Consider the following 18063-nt stretch of genomic DNA (forward strand, 5'->3'; position numbering starts at 1 on the left):
TTCATTACAGCTCTGAACAACAAGCAGCTGAGTATGGGCAAATATTAAGTGTGTACTCTTAGACAGTGTGCAGAGTCCATCTGTGATCCAATATGCCAGTTTCATTGGCTTTACCAGTTTCATTGGCTTTGGAGGTCATTAATCCATACAGTCGCCATGAGTTGGAATGACTTAATGGCACTTAACACAGGCACAATGGCTGATTACACACAATGTGTCTGGTGCGCAATGGGGCAAATGTGGCAAGCCTTCTTGTATGGACCTATTTTCTGGAGTCCTGCTTTCACTTTCTATTTTCTCCGCAGCAAGTGAGACCACTTCAAGCCTGACTTTTAATTTGCTTTGCTGCCAGAGCAGGCAGATTTGCCAGTGAGCAAAGGGCTGCTTTCACACGGTCACGCTGGGGGTTGGGTCAATGTACATGACACCGACCCAACCCCCCGGGGACTGTTCGCACGAACGGTCCCGGTAACGACCGGCCAGACGGCACCGCGCTGCGCTGTCGCCCAATCAACTTACCTTCCCTGCTACCGTCCGGCGCATCACCGAGGCCAGGGGACATGCCCCCTGCCTTGCGTGACCGCTCTGGAGTCACAGGGCGGAGGGTGTGTGTCCCCAGGCCTCAGCGATGCGCCAGACGGTCAATTGGGAAAAGGGGGAGGGATGGCGCCTTCCAGCCGCTGCCGTGGGGAAATGGTGGCTTTGCACCGCTGGGGAGGAGCGAGGGTGGCACGGCTGCAAAGCAGCAGTGCCTCCCATGCAAACAGCTCCTTAGGGAGGGCGTTGTAATTGGCCCGTGCGAAAGGGGCCAAACTTTGCTTGGGACATCTTCCCTCCACCCTTGGCCAGCCTTTTCACTCTCTAGCACTGCCATCCATGCTTTCCCACTCTCCCCTCACCCACACACTTCCATGTTGCCTGCTCCCTCCTGCTGCCCTAAATGCTTGTTAAGATATATTAATATATAATAATAATAGAGAGTTCGCTTTTGCAAGGAACAGTACAAGCAGTGAGGTGCCCCAAGGTAAGCATTCCATGTATTAAGGGCCAGCACCTGCAAGCACTTCATGGTGTGAGAGCAGAGCTGGGATCCAGCAGGTTCTTACAGGTTCCCGAGAGTAGGTTACTAATTATTTGTGTGTGCCGAGAGGGGGTTACTAATTGGTGATGTTGCCATGTGATTTTTGCCTTAGTTACACCTCTCCTCTCAGCAGTAGCGTGCAGAACTTGAAGCAGTCTAGCAGGAGGTGCACCGGTGTGAGTGGCAGCCTGCGCCTGCGTGCATTCGTTTCCCGCCCAAGGACCGGCGCAGCGGCTGTGTCCTTGCCACAGTCCCACCCAGGAATGCCCCACCCCCGGAATGCCAGGCCACACCCCCATCGTGCCCCACCCAGCCCCATTGGTGCTACCGCACAGTTTGAATCCCATCATCATGGGAACCTGTTACTAAAAATTTTGGATCCCACCACTGTGTGAGAGGAAGGTGATGGGGTCACCTGAGGTTGCATGCGGTTGCATTTATTTACCAACAGGAAGTGAAAACCTATTACAGAGAAAAGTGAACAGCCAATTATCACGTGAAACAGTCCCTGGGGGTGCTGTTGGGGGGAGGGCATGTGTTTCAAGGGATATGTGTTGGTGTCCTTCAGACAGAACATTAACTCCAGGACTTTTTTTCAGGCCAGGGAAATTATGTGTGTGTTTGTAGGGTGAATAGAAGTGGGTAGATTTCAGTCGTAATCCAGATATCCTTTGCATACACAGGAACTGAGAACGCACAATTCATATATGGTTGTGTTATATCTGACATGGGGTGGGAAATCCAGAGCTAACCTGTACACTTTGTAAATAGAGAACTGGTCCATGGGGGGTTGGCGGGATAGGTTGGGGAAAAATCATAATGGAAAGCTAAGGTGGAATACTTCTGATTTGTTTTCACTTTTTATTGTGCCGGAAATGTCTCAATTTAGAAAAAATAGGATTTCATACCAAAAATACATATGTATATTGTTATATTCAATTGTGCAATCTACCACTAATGGCGTAGCAGTCATAGGATAAAGCAGGGTGGTTCCCCAGGGTCTGGAGCCACGGGTAGTCAACTCTAAGGCCCCTTCTGCACATGCAAAATAATGCGTTTTCAAACCACTTTCACAACTGTTTGCAAGTGGATGTTGCCATTCCGCACAGCTTCAAAGAGCATTGAAAGCAGTTTGAAAGTGCATTATTCTGCATGTGCGGAATGAGCCTAACATAGTAGCTGTCATTAGTTTTTGTTACTTGCTGTAGTGCCATCCTAATCCTTAAATTAAATGGATTTAAGAGGGTGTAAGGATGCAACTAGGCTTGCCATTTGCCTGTCCTCAGCAGGTAAACGCTTACCTTCCACCCCAATTTCCTGCACGAGAAGCTGAGGAGCAGAGGGAAAAAATTGTCCAGAAAATGGCTTACATAGTGATGCTCTAGGAATTTCTCTATGGTATTTCGGTGGTATCGCTATGCTATTTACTATACCTATTGTATATACTAACTATACTATTTGAGGGAAATTCCTACAGTATGATCCAGTATGATCCAGAAATAACATCAGATTCCCCCCAGCACTGTCCTCCCCAGGTACTGTGGTCAAAATCAGCTGGCATTTGCTGAGGTAATGCTAGCAAGTGTAGAAGGCACTGTGATGTCATTTCAGAAGGCATGAATTGGGTAAGGAGTGGGCCCCACCAAAGGCTGGGATAGACCAGGGGTGGAGGTCAGTGAGTCAAGGATCAGACTCCATGTGCCTTGAGGCAGAGCTGAAGAATCGAAAGATACAGGCATGACATCACTTCTAGGAAAACCCCTCAAAAGAGATTACAGTCCTCTCTAGGAATCTCGAAAAAAACTTTTATGGTTGTACCTCAGATGGCTCCCCCCCACCAAGTCTCCCCCTCCTGTTTGCCGAGTCCGCCAACCCTATCTTAAACAGTGCGGTCTGGGAATACCTTCCCTTCATGTGCATGAATGAGGCCTCAAGTGCCAGAAATCAGAACTTTAAATCTGTTTTGCAAATACAGATTTCATGATCAATAATGGTAACTTTTAAAACAACATTATTGAACGATGGTGCAAATTGGAACATCTGACTCTCTGTCCCGCTGCCTTCCTGGAGTGGCTTTGTTACAGCTCTGCTGCCGTGATTTTCGCCAGGTTAATTTTGCTCTCTCTTCTTCCCAACCAGGGCTGCTTTATTGGAGTGATTCTTCTTTGACAAGGTAGAGCAGACTTGTGGTACATCTTTCTGGCAGTGGAATTAAACTGAATCGAAAGAGAATGAAGTGCTCTCCTTTTCTTTCAAACATACTTGCTGTGGGCTTCCACTGGGGTGGAGACAGGTGATTTTGATCCATAAGGCACAGATTCGTTCCGCAATCCTAATTTTCTTGACCTGAGAGTAAGTCCCATTGCATGATATTAGTACTTGGTACATAAAAGAATATGATTTTAATGTCTGAGGCTGCTAGAGTAGTTGTTTTTCACCACACGTGCAACATGTATGTTTAGGATTGCCGCCTCCAGGTTTGGAAATTTGAGGGTGGAGCTTGGGAGAAAGCCCTTTAGGGAAGGGAGGGACTTTAGTAGGTATACGGCGATTCTGCACATTAGTGAAATAGGTTCGACCCAGTTCCCTGATAAGGGTACTGACCTAGGTTGAAGCCATTGTTGTTCCCCACTGCAACCAGCTTGATCCCAGCTCGGAGGGCGGAATCACCCTGTGCCTCTTCGCCGCTCCGTTCCGACAATACTGTTCTACCGACCATGTTCCGCGCCTATCCCTCACATCATCGTTATAAAAAAAAAAACTGCCACAGGAATGGAGGGACGAAGGTGGCGTTTTTTGATTGGCCAGCTGTACGCATGCCCGAAACACTCAGCTGTGATTGGCTGAATGGGGGACTCCTGGCACCAGAGATTCCGCACTTTACTGGAATCGAGCTGAGTTCGGCCGTGGTTCCCTGAAAAAGTAGTAGTTCCTAACTGGAGTCGGAAATTTGACCATTACACGGGGCGAAGCTAGTACAAAACCACGTCGATCCCAGTGGTTGTGCGGAGCACTTAGGTCGAACGCAGCTTGAACTTAGGTCGATAACGCAAGTGCGGAATCGACCATAGTGCCATACATTCCACCCTCCAAAGCAGCTATTTTCAAGATAAATGTTTGAAATAAATAAAAAGAAATAAAATTATGTGTAGAGTCTGGAGCACAATTGTAATTCTGGTAGCTCTCTAGCCCCCACATGAAGATTGGCAGTCTTTTGTGTATTTGTAACAGCACACAATCATCTTCATAGGAAGTTATTTTACTTAGAAGAAATGGGAGTCAACCATAACTACAGGTGAAAAAGGTCCAAGCTCAAGTTCAGAACTATGGATTGGATCTTGTGAGTCAGCTAATGAGTTTGCAGATATAGATTTATCCCCCATTTCTCCTCCCACCCCCCCAACCTGGAAAACCTGGCTGTTGAGGGAGCTTTTTGAACAAAAAGTCACAAGACACAGGGATTGTTGCAGAAAGGAAAGGCAAAAGAAAAATCTCCAATCCCCAAATCTTGAGAAATGTCCTTACTTTGAATGGGTAACCCCGCAAGCAGCAGTAGGGAGAAGGCTGCAAGCTTGATTTGAAGGAACTGCTAATGTCTTTAGTGGGCCTCAAACAGGGAGATTTTTCAAATTAGAAGACGTATTTGGATTTATAGCCTGTTTTTCTTTCCTGTAAAAGGACTCAGGGTAGTTCACAAACTCCTTTTCCTCCTTTACTCACAACAGACACCTTGTGAGGTTGGAAGGGTGAAGAGAGTTCCGAGAGAACTGTGGCTCACCCAAGATCACCCAGCAGGCTTGTTTAGGAGCAGAGAAAGAAATTTAGTTCAGCAGATTAGAGTTCAACATTCATGTGGAGGAGTGGGGACTTGGTTCTCCAGATTAGAGTCCACCACTTAACCATTACACCATGATGGCAATCTATGGCCAGTGGAGGGGTGGGGGCCATTCGCACAGGAGCGTGCAAGTGGCCCTGCAGAAGCCGGCTCAGAAGAGATGGCTTCACACAGAGCCGCCTCTTCTGCATCCCCCCCACTCACCTCGTCCTCCAGCATCGCTCTGGAGGCCGTCAGGGACCCGCCCACGCTGCCCTCTGACACCTGGAGCTCGCTGGAGGATGAGGTGAGTAGAGGGGATGGGGAAAGTGCCGTCTTCCCAGCCGTGCGATTCGCACCACACCGATGGGAAGACGGCATTTTAGAATGACCTCGCTAAATGAGCGAGGTTATTAGGAGCGGCTTCACGCCACACCCGGGCAGCCAGGACGGTGCTGCTGCAATTCAGCAGTGCCTCCTGTGTGAACAACTGCCCAGGGACGGCGTTTTTGCCATCCCTGGACTGCTGTAAATGGCCCGTGTGGAAAGGGCCTATGTTTAGTATGGCCTTATGTTCTTTATAACCACAATGAATAATTATCGTATTATATTTGACACTTCTACTGCTGAATGTGAAACTCAAACCCCATTTTTATCCTGGGAGTGGACCCTGATTTTGTATGTAAAGTGAGTGCAGGCTGGCTGTTCCTTACACATTAGGTTCCTAGCCATTGGATTATAAAGTGTGGTTTGAGATAGTTTAAATAACTCTTAAGCATTTATGTGTATGTATTTATTCATGATATTTGTATTATGATACTAGTATCTCTACGTTGTTTACAAAAGTTAAAAAACTATAAAAACCACAACAAAACATCTTGGGTACAATGTAACAATGAAAACAGCAATAAAATCACATTAAAATAACCCCACCCTCACTCCCACTCACCCCCCAGTGCAAAAATTCAAGAAAGTTCTTAAAAAACAAAGTGTATAGTTTAGTGGAGTAGTAACGCAAACAGAATAACAAAAAACTAACTGGCTGTATTTCTTATTCCTAGTAGCAGTAATACTGGTTTTTGCAGCTAATGTATGATGTTCCAGAGCTTACTAAGAGGGTATTCAGACAGAAAAGGTGGGTGGGTGGAGGACAGGGGATAAGAAGAATGGGATATCCTCTCTACCATTGTCTATTTGATATAGAAATTGCCAGCCATGACATCCTGACATTCCTAACCCTTAGCTCCTTGAAGGAAGACTGGGATTAAAGGCACTAAGGCCCCTTCCGCACACGCAAAATAATGCGTTTTCAAACCACTTTCACAACTGTTTGCAAGTGGATTTTGCCATTCCGCACAGCTTCAAAGAGCACTGAAAGCAGTTTGAAAGTGCATTATTCTGCATGTGCGGAATGAGCCTAAGTGTAGAAAAAATAAATGTATTATGTGTCTTTTGGAAAGCCAGCATCTAAGATGGACTATGGAGATATTACTGCTCAACACTGCTGTTCTGTTGTGTGAATTATGAAGACAATAGGTACAACAGCTACACAATGCTGCTGTTAAAGTTATGAATCATACTGTGCTGAAGAATATACAGCTAGTCCAACTTTTCCTATAATTATGATTCCAGAATTGGGATTTCGGTGGGTGCCGAGATATCCACCCATGCAGTACGACTTTCGTGGCTTCTCCCAGGACAGCATGAAACGTCTCCCACATTATCCTGTCCTTGGGGGTCCCTTCTTTCCCAGCATCATGACTATGGGAGGCATTTTAGATTACTGTGAAAGGAGGAGCTGCAGAAATCATACTTCATGGTTGGGCTTTGATGTGTGCATGAAAATCCTAAGCTGAATCCAACCCTCTGGATCCAACCCTGATACAGCCGGCAACCTTAGGAGAACGTGACATTGACAATGTTTTGGCGGACGGATGCTTGGAACAAGAAGATTGAGCTTCGTTTCCTGTTGAGTACTATTATTTCTGTTTTGTGGAATTGAATCCTTTCATGCTTCTCTAAATATTCACAGAAAATGAGACCGTCATGTCCTCACTCAAGGTTAATTGCAGCATAAAAAATTAAATGGAGTGTGCCGCAAGATATTTTGATTTGTGGGGGCCACTGATGAAAACAACCATTTAAATGCCAGATCTCAAGCCTGGCTAAAGTGCCTCACATGAACAGATGCCCTGAGCTTGTTGTAGATGTAGAGAATTGTTGGGTCTCTATGTTTTGGTTCAAAATGTGCCTCCTTTATTTATTCTTTCCCACTGCTGGATGTGGCAAATATTCTGAAAGGGATATATCAAAGAGAACCATTCGCTTAGATCTTCCTCGCATGCACTGTGACAAGCATACAACTGAGACATGAAAGGGCAAACTCCCTTCCCTTCACTCTTCTTCTTTTTTTAAAGAAAGCTTTACAAGGAGGATTGTAGTAATGATCAGTGGAATAGAATGTAATGCTTAAAGGTGCAAATGAATGAATAAGAGATGCTGATGCTAACAATGACGGGTAGACTCCTCCCAAAGCTTCCCAGCTGACATGAAGACGTGGTCGACTGTGTATTACATGTCAAAAAAAAAGGCAACTTCAGGAGAAAAAAGTTAGGAGCTATAACCACCAGGCTATCATCACATAGCCTGGACAACCCACAACAGCCCATTTCAGGAGAGTTGGATGGAAGAGGAAAAGGGACGCTTTGGAACCTCTATTCAAGTTCCGATTGAAATACATTTTGTGTGCAGATGTGCGGATTACACTTTACCCAATAACCACAGAGAAATATTTATTTCTTTGGAAATGAAATGGCCGCAGCCCGGTTTATTAACATTAACAATAACAGCAACAATAATAACAGTTGGAAGCTGGGCAAGCATATGGGACACATCCTGGCCACCAGGCAGCGAACCGCTGAACCTGGCCACGGCCAGCCCCAAAGCTGACACCTCCTGGCCCTTTGGGCAGCAAACCACTGGCCCGGCACCGTCCCCCATGGGGACCAGGACAGGAGGTTACTGGGTGCCACTTGGATGCATATCCATTTGTGACACCCCCTCCTGCCGGACGGGGAAGTGGGCAGACGCTCCATCCTCCCCTGCCGCAACGGGCGCCCCGGTCCAAACCGGGTGCACTTTTTCCCAACAGCTTCTTGGATGACCCATCCCAGCCAAGCACTTCCGAGGATACTCCAACTGACTGTTTCTCCACTGCTCCGGAAACACATACCACATCGCCTATCCTGCCCAGGGTGCAGGGAAATGGATGTGTTCTGCACGGCTCCCCTGAAATTTCAACCATGGACCATACCCAGTGACGTCAGGCTTCAACAAAACTCTCCATCCTATCGTGGAACATCGCAGGATGGGGAAACAAATCTCCAAACTCATATTTCAGTGACTTTCTTACGAAAAGGGATGTTCAAATCCTTTCCTTCAGTTTCAGAGCCAAACTAGATGACACATGCGCCCCAACCTGACTTGCAGTTACGCATGAATAAAAGGAAACACTTCTTCACACAACGTGTGATTGGTGTTTGGAATATGATGCCTCAGGAGGTGGTTATGGCCACTAACCTGGATAGCTTTAAAAAGGGCTTGGTCAGCCTGACGCCAGAAATGTCCTGCACTATCGATACTTTCCTGGAACATATCAGGGTGGTGCCGCCACATAGGTGATTCTGATTTAATGAAATTTCTAGCCAGTTTTAATATTATCTCATTACAAGAGACTTGGACCAGTAGCGACATTCATCTTGCAGGTTATGCCTCCTTCTCAATTCCAGCATTCAGGTTAAAAGCCAGAGGGAGGATGAGAGCAGGTACTTGTATCCTAGTCTCTCTCAACGCAGAAATCAATGCAGTAGCACTAAACTCGTGCCTGCCTTTGGCCCAAGCCCTATTGATTTCGCAGCTCAATCTGAAATTTTTACTAGTAAATGTTTATTTGCCACCTGCAGAAGAGGTGCTATTCTTTGTAGAGAACTGGTCACTTATTCCATCAATACATACTTACCGCTTGAGCAAGAACATCCTCTGACACTCTGTCGTCATTGTTGGTGATCTTAAACACCAGGATCGGAGAAAATGATTCAGCCCTTAAGTCAAAGATGTGGGCTTAAATTTTGATGAAATTCAATCTGACACCATATCTCAATGCAGGTTGTCCAGCTTATCACAATTCATAAATCAAGCTAGCTCCTCATTTGATAGACCTTTTGCCTATCAGCAAATAGGGTAATTTTAAATGGTCTTCCTTCCTTTGATTACCCTGACAAGTTCACGTTTAGATCTGCACGTGGGGTGAGTGTGATTGATTATGTAATAATATCGGCCTGAACTAACAAAACCACATTGGACCACTTTGCAATTATGGCTCGAACGGAAAGCGAGCACTTCTCCCCTTCTTCTTAGACTAATAAACAAATCCCTCCGAAGTAAATCAGCTCAGGAAGAAGGGGTCTTCCTGTTATGCCCGGCTTCGCTGGACGCAAGAAACTGAAACTAAACGTCGCTCATCTCTATTTCTGATGATCGGATGGCTAACTTTCTTCAACAGTTAACTGCTGCAAGGGACAGCAGAGGAGGTTTACATCAAATCTATAATGAACTGGTTTCCTATCTAAACCACTCAGGGTTCCAGTAATCAATCACATCATAAACTTTTCACATTCAGTGAATCCTTCCACCTGGTTTGACGGAGAATGTATGAGCAGCAAGTCCCAACTCCGGAAGTTATTTCATCATTGTGAACTTAGAGATAAAAAAGTGTCGCTATCAAAAGAGTACCCCTCAGCTAGAAAGTCCTACCACGATCTTTTAAAGACCAAAAAAAGAAATTAAGACATCTTTACAAAGATTTGGAACAATCTCCATCAAGCCTTTAACTCCAGAGACAGCAAGCAAGCTTTTGGCTATAATTAATTCAAGTGCTGGTGAGCTCCCATATTGCGTTTTCATCAGTTCTCAGGATTTCAGTGGAAGCATGGATGACACATTTTACAGCCATTTTCTGCAATCCAGAACTTTTGGATATTCCATGTGCAACTGGAGCAGCAAAGCATTTTACCAGAATGGCCTCCTGTCAGCTGCGCATGAGGTGGTCACCCCCTATATCTAACCTAAACAAGGGAAAGTGCCAGGCCCTGATGGCCTGCCACCTGAACTCTTTTAGAAGATTCCCGGAGTTCTCTGGGCCCCTATTTTGGCTACCTCTGCTTTACCAAAATTAATAACAGTGGCTGTATCCCTAAGTATTGGACTGAAGCTATCATTGTAACCTCTATATAAAAAAAAAGGGTGATCCATCAAATCCATCTAATCTATCTTCCCCGATAAGCTTTGCTTTCAGTGGCTAGTAAGCTTTACGCAAGGTACCTTTTATGATAATGGCCTCAATGCCTGGTCCTCTTCAGTGCTAGGTCCCGAACAGATAGGATATGCCACAGGTAAATCCACCCTTGACCATTGGTCTGGTTTTTAAACTCATTTGGTGGAGAAATATTAAGCCACCCTGCTAAGCGGTGGAAACTCCTTTACGTGCTTTCCTAGATCTGAAATGCGCGATTTGACTCTTAACTCCCTAGGAATCAGCTGTGGGAAAAAATTGGACAGTGTTGGGAATAGACCAGAGATTACTGTTTCTTATCTGGCCAGTTGTATTCCTCAACTACCTGTCAAGTTCGTTGTGATCATGCTGGCCGCCTTCTTAATTCTCACCTTATAGTTTCTAACAAGGGAGTCAAGCAGGGTTGTATTCTTGCTCCTCTCCTGTTCAATCTTTATTTAAACGACCTTGCTCCTCATTTATCTCTAGACTGAAAAGTCACGCACTCCATTTTGGGGACAAAGACCCACATGTGCACCTCTTCTATGCAGACGGCTAATACTGGTGTTACTGTCTCGGCCTCAAGGTGGGCCTGCAAAGACTACTTCAAGCTCTTTTATGCACGTACTGCACAAAATAACAGTGCCTTGTCGACACTATAACAGTCCAAAGTGCTGATCTTTTTTTGAATTCAAAAAAACTCAGCACGCGGAAAAAATAAACGGTACATTGATTGAACAGGGTCCATTCATACAGATAATATTTAGGAATCACCTTCCACCTCATTCCCTTAACCTGGACCCTCTTCTATATCCACCAGACTCTCGCTAATACAAGTAAAACCAAAGTGTTGGCAATATCCAGATTTTTCACACCAGAGGCGTAAGGTCAATTTTTTTCCTGCCGTCATGAATGGAAGTTTTCTTCAGTTAAACTACTGCCACTAATTACTTTATGGAGCTCCAATCTGGGGAGCAAAACCCGCCGAGAAATTAGAGAGTGTTCAATCTTTTGTTTCTTTTCGTCGTTTATTGGGTCTTCCAAACTCAGTCACGTGATCAAGTTCTTTTTTTTGTTTAGAAACCGAGCCAAGACTCCATTTTTTTCCGGGTTTGGCTTTCTTTGTTTAAATACTGGCTTCGCTTTCATTTTAGAGCCCTCCGGCAGTCTGACATATCTTCTGTTGTTTGACCACTTCCACTCCACCTGGCACAACCCAAAATTATCAATCAAATAAACAACATAGGGTGTATCTTTGACCAACTCCTGACTGATGGATCTAAAGACAGGCTTCGGAGTTTTGAAAACAACATAATTCTTGACATTGAAGGGCAGCTTCCTCACAGCTGGAAGGCCTTCCGCAGAACTTGTTCTCCCACATTTTTTTATGGCATTTCAAGCACCACCATTGCCGGGTTTTATGCGCTAAATATCTGGGAGTAATTTCTAACTCAATCCACATCTCCTCGTGATATTTTATATGCTTGCTCGGGCTTTTCTACATCGTGCTACCCACTGCTCCAAACAAGAGGCAGATATGGCATCCCACAGGAGAACAGAGGACTTGTTCCTACAAGAAGGGCCTCCACCAAACAACTGAACATCGCAAGGTTCTTCATTGTAAAGATTTGGCAGTCTATCGGTTGCTTTTTCTCGAGGCCATCTTGAAGAAATTTTCAGTGAGATCAGACAAGGAAATAGTTTCATACTTGCTTAGTGACCATCATCCCCACACTACTGAATCAGTTGCCAGGTTTTTAACAAAGGCACTTGGATCAAGAGTGAAACCTTTGTGTAAATTTTAGTCAATTGGTTTTAACATAATTTGTATTTTACCACTTTTTATATGCCATTAAAGGTATTGTATTTGTATTTGTATTTGTAAAAAGGGCTTGGACAGATTTATGGAGGAGAAGTCGATCTATGGCTACCAATCTTGATCCTCCTTAATCTCAGATTGCAAATGCCTTAGTAGACCAGGTGCTCAGGAGCAGCAGCAGCAGCAGAAGGCCATTGCTTTCACCTCCTGCATGTGAGCTCCCAAAGGCACCTGGTGGGCCACTGCGAGTAGCAGAGACCTGGACTAGATGGACTCTGGTCTGATCCAGCAGGCTAGTTCTTATGTTCTTATGTTCTTATGACACTGAAGAACTAAAGTTCCCAAGCTTTCTGGAGCCCATTCAACTTGGAAGTGTGGAGCAGGAGCTTCAACCTTCCTTCTGGCACTATTTTTTCAAGCTTGGAACGGCCATGGTGTGATCCTGTGGGGCTCCATCTACACTGGCTTCAGCACAACTTGAGTCATATATTGAGTAGCTGAACCCTCAGATTATCTCCCAAGTAGCTTTTTCTCTCTCTAGGAAAAAGGGAAAAGCTGCTGGGAGGGAAAGAGTTAAGCAGTCTCTTCATTTCAGTCTTCAGACTTACAGATTGTTTCAATCATCATCTACCTCCTTTTTTGCCATCAAGTCACAGCTGACTTATGGCAGGCAATACCATAGGATTTTCCAAACATGGGACATCCAGATGTGGTTTTTCATTGACGTTGATATTCTTTGGTGGTCTCCCATCCACATACTTCCCCGGGTCAAGGCTGAGAGTGTATGAATGGTCGAAGGTCACCCAGCAGAGTGGGGATTCAAACCTGGGTCTCCCAGATCCTAGTCCAACTCCTTAACCACTGTATGACACTGGCTGACATTTTGGCAGATTCCGCATGGGCCAAAAACAGCGGTGTGAAAACAGTGTAAAATGGTTTAAAACAGTGGCTGATTCCGCATGGGTCAAAAACAGTGATGTGAAAACGGTATAAACCCTTTTACACCGCTTTAAACCCTTTTACACCATTTTCACACCGTTTTCACACCGCTGTTTTTGGCCCATGTGGAATGAGCCAGTGTAAAAGGGTTTACACTGTTTTCATACCGTTTTCACACTGCTGTTTTTGGCCCATGTGGAATCAGCCTTTGTTCCTACCCAATAGTTAAAATCTCAGGGCTTTCTCTGTTTTCCCTCATCTTCTGAAGTGAGGTAGGTAGATAAAATGGACAGAGTCTTTTCCTAGGAGGCACCATGCTTGTGGAGTTTTCTCTTCCTGGAGGTTTGAATGGTGGCTATCCACATCAAACCAAAACACTGTTTCTCATTTACACTTCTAAAGTTTGTTGAAGTTCTCATTTTTGGGTGGATGTAGGCTTTTAGGGTTTTTTTAAGTGTTTATTGTTTTTATGGTATCATAATAACATCCTTCTAAGTCCCTTAAAGTCACTAAGCTTGGAACAGGATAACAATGCTCAGGATGAAACTATTAGAGTGCATTTTCAATGTTTCATTGATTCCCCATTGTTTTGTGTACTTGAACAAATAGGTCATTACATAAATACAATCAAAAAGAAATGGTGATTTATATATTAGAAGACAGCCCCTGGCCCCAAAGAGCTTACAATTAAAAACAGCAACAACCCTGACATACAAACATGACAAAATTATGCTGAATTAGATAATTTATATGATAATTTATATGACTAGACTCTTTGGTATTTGATCATTAGTCCATTTATGGTAGACCCAGTTGGAAGTCTGTACATGAATACCAGATTACTGGTAGAACAACCAAGATCCTTCATGGTTTTTAGAGTAAATTCTGGCGTATTATTGCACTATTGGTTTATTAATCAGTGGAGATAAGAGTTATTGATTGATCAAGAACTATATTGTATTTATACTTAGGATTGGTAACTTGTATCTGTTTATATTTAATGTCAGTAAATTGAAGTATTTCTGTGGGGAGGAAAAGCCATCTTCCATCTGGATGGGGCCACTATGGGGCTGGGGCTCCCAGTGGTCATTGGGTAGGGGAAATATAGCAGTGGGAAAAGGCCATATGAAAAAGGGCAGCTGAGAAACCATAAGGCTTGCCCACCTTCTGATCTTTGTCTCATCCTGAGACACAATGGTAGAGGGTCTGGAAGTAAATACCATTATCTGATTCTGATATTATGCAATGCCAGGTCTCCAGCATTGATTGTATGGGTCTGGTGTGGGAGATGATAATAAGGGCTGTTTGACAGTGGAATACACTGCCTCAAAGTGTGGTGGAGTCTCCTTTGGGGGGGTGTTAAACTAAGGCTGGGTGGTCATCTGTCAGGAGTGATTTGATTGTGTATTCCTGCAGGGCAGGGAGTTGAACTTGATGACTCTTGTGGTCTCTTCCAGCTCAATGATTCTATAACTCTAAGTGTTCTGACAGGGAGTTCAAGAGAAGAAGTGTGTCAGGACTACAACACCCAGCATGCACCGGCTCCCGCCTTTTTCCAACAAGAGCAGGAAGACAAACTGAGGAGCTACATCCCACTTGAGCTTCATGGCCAATGAGAGGCCAGAGACTGGGCTGGGGAAGAAAACGGATTGATTGTTGTTGAGTTCAGAAATGAAATAAATACTGGAACTGAGGACACGAATCCTCAGTTCCAGCACCCTGTATTTAGGGCGACGCAAATCAATAATGTTCTTTTCTTTAACTGCGTTTGAGTGTGTTCAGCCTTACAAAGTGCAGCATGGGAGATTTGCAGATTTATTTTAATAATCAGGAGACCACTTTCATGAAGGTACCAACCTTAATTCATTTATTCGAGGAAGTTTATACAGGACACAGGCTTTTAGACAAAATTATACAACAATAATAGAAATGCATTAAAGAAGGAACATTCATTGGTTTGGAAAAAAGTATTAAATACCCATTTTAATGTGGCAAATTAAAACTGCAGTTAAAAGAGCCACAGGATCACAGGATGTATAACTTGGCATTGAGTTGATGGCAGTAGCTCAGATTTTTAGTACAGACAAGATATATTTGGTACCACCAGAGATGTGATAATTATTTCCAGAGAGAAGTTTAAATGATCATCATTCAAATGGCCAGGAAAAGTTGCAAAAGGGGGTGTTGTCAGGGAAGCTTTTGAAATGCCTCAGGATTTGCATGGGAGGGGCAAGAAGGTACCATCAAAACAGTAAGTCTTATCTCAGTGACCTCATTTTTGAACATGGAAACATCAGACAGAGAAAGCCGAGTTTGTGAGAAAGCAGTCTGGTCCTATAAATAGACATGACCATTTGAAAGCTTCAGCAAAACTTGTCGAATGATTGAGTCCCTGATTATGACCAGCAAGCAGAATGTGAATGAGCCAAATGGTTGGTTAACTGGAAGGATATCAGTTCCCATTCATATTTATTGGGTCAGACAAGATCAGACCAAACAATCTTTTGTTTTTGTTATTTCTTTAAAGAAGCTAAATGCAAACTTGACCCAAAGTTTCACAGTTCTTAAGGCCAAAATGTGTTCTCTTTATGCATTACAAATATCTTTTAACAGTGATCCTTTCACGCACACAGTCAAAACAGGATTTATTTTTGTGCTGTTTTTCTGCTGTTTTCTTCCGAAAGCCCCCACGTTACAGTATCTATCATTTTTCAAAAAGAGAAGCCATTGATTAATGGGGGACATGGAAAGGTCCAAAATCTTTGTCTAAAAAAAAGTAAACTTGCTTGGACTTTACAGATAAAATAAATATGCTACTTTTTAAACTTGGAAATGTGGTTATTTCTCCTTGGACTTTTCTCCTCTTACAGATAGCCCAGGGGCTTGACGACAATAATACATCTATAGATTGTTTTTTTTTTACTTTTGCACACTTGACTTCTACTTCTTGGTACACGACACAGTGGCGATATCGCCACTGCCGATTAATCCCAGCATACTCACCCGAAATATCCAGGTTTCACAACGAATTCCCCACAGCTGAACTGCCGAACACAGAGTCAACCCAGTTCTGGCGCTTCTCTCCCCCCCCCCCCACAATATGTGTTTTTCCCGAACCTGCATGAATGTGAACCTTTTTGAAAAACACGTCTCCAATCCAGATTGGTGGGGAGGTTTGAGGGTCTAATGTGGTTTCAAATTTCCCACTATAGAGAGTGACGCAAATGCCTTCCAGCCAATCAGATGCATGCACAGCTTTTTTTTGTTTCGCTCAGCTGAGGCTTGGTGAAACGTATGCATGAGGGAACGAGAACCACTCTAACATGAACACAAGAGACTGGGAACAAGGGGCCAATCAGAAAAATCAGTGGGCATGAGGGGCCAATCAGAATAAAAGCTGCATAGGAGGGGATATCGTGCGTATGCATTTGTGTGCTCAAATTACCACATACTGCTGTGGCAAAAAAGTTCCTGCCCCTACACAGCATGACAGCCAATCAGGATAGACCAGGGGTCTGCAAACTGCGGCTCTCCAGCTGTTCATGGACTACAAATCCTATCAGCCCCTGCCAGCATGGCCAATTGACCATGCTGGAATGGGCTGATGAGATTTGTAGTCCATGAACATCTGGAGAGCAGCAGGCTACAGACCCCTGGGATAGACCCTCCAAGCTGATCGCGTGTAAATGGTGATTGTCACATTGTTTGAAACCAAGACAGACATAAATGTCTTGACTAGAAACATGCTGCAATGGGAAGGGGTGGCATGGGAAGGGAGAAACCTCAATGAAAAAGTTCTGTTTCTTTTGAATCCTGGTTGTATCCATCTTTAATTCTCAGTGGGGATTCAGCCAGTTGCAGTCAGGATGTGGTGTGGGGATGGGCTACAGCTCAGTAGTTGAGGGACCAGAATAAATACCCACCCTCCCCAGGTAAATGGATCAGGAAGTAGAGCCTGTGAATGGTGGATACTGCTTGAGACCCTAGATTGCGGCTGCCTATCAGAGTAGACAATACTGATCATGGAAGTACTACAGACATGATGAACCTATCCCAAGTTGGACAGTTCTCTATGGACCTGTTTCTAACTGTGCTATCATACAGGCTCATGAGGTCATGTTGTTATATTGCAATGAAATAGCAGAGTAAATAATGAGGTAGAGATTCAAGTGTGTTGCTTCGTCCAAAAGAAATAAATTGACTTCACTGGTGCAATGAAACATGCATGCACATCTTTTCTTTGTTTACCCCCTTTCTGTAACTGAAGTAACATTCTTTTTTTCCCATCTGGCATTACAACTAAAGTTTTATGAACATCACCTCTTCTATAAGCATTGCTTGGTTCTTCTCCTCTCCCTCTCCCAGCTGATTTTCTTTCATGGCAATATTTAGCTACATGTCCCCTTCTTTTACAGTTAAAGCAAATTACTTCACTAGCACAGTCCTGTATAAGCACAGATAAGCTTTTCATTGCTTTTAACACTTTCATTTCCTTTCTGCATCTGTTCTCTCTTAGATAATTCAGAACATAATTCATGTCCATTGACTCCCAAGCATAGACACCTGGTTTTCCAAACTCTCAGGCAAAGACTCCATGATTACAGAAATCACATCTTCATCCTCAAAAACTTTTCCAGCTACCTGATTTACATAAGCATATCAATATCCATTTTAAATGCTCATTCAAATTGCTCCCTTCCTTTTTAAAAGTCTTATTTTCTTAACTGATTTTTCACAGTGTTTTTCTTCCAAGCTTTTCCAAAGATCATGGGCAGATTTGCAGCTCATAATAAGGGCACTCTCCTCCTCTCCTATAGTTGAAGCCAGGAGATAGCATGCTTTGGAAACAGCTATTTTAAGCAGTTCCAACTCATGGGAATTTGGAGACATTTCTTGTTCAGTCACATGGGAGAATCTCTGAATATCAAGAGCATGCATCATACAAAATTGCCAGATCAAAAAATTTCACACATCCAACCAAGGGAGAGCAGGTAGAGAGAGAGACTGCTTTCCAGGGTATATTGGTTTGAGGTTTGTACTGCACTCACATTTGCTGAAACAGTTGTTGCTGGGTTAGAGAT

This window comes from Sphaerodactylus townsendi, linkage group LG09 (assembly GCF_021028975.2).
Source record: "Sphaerodactylus townsendi isolate TG3544 linkage group LG09, MPM_Stown_v2.3, whole genome shotgun sequence".
NCBI lineage: Eukaryota > Metazoa > Chordata > Lepidosauria > Squamata > Sphaerodactylidae > Sphaerodactylus > Sphaerodactylus townsendi.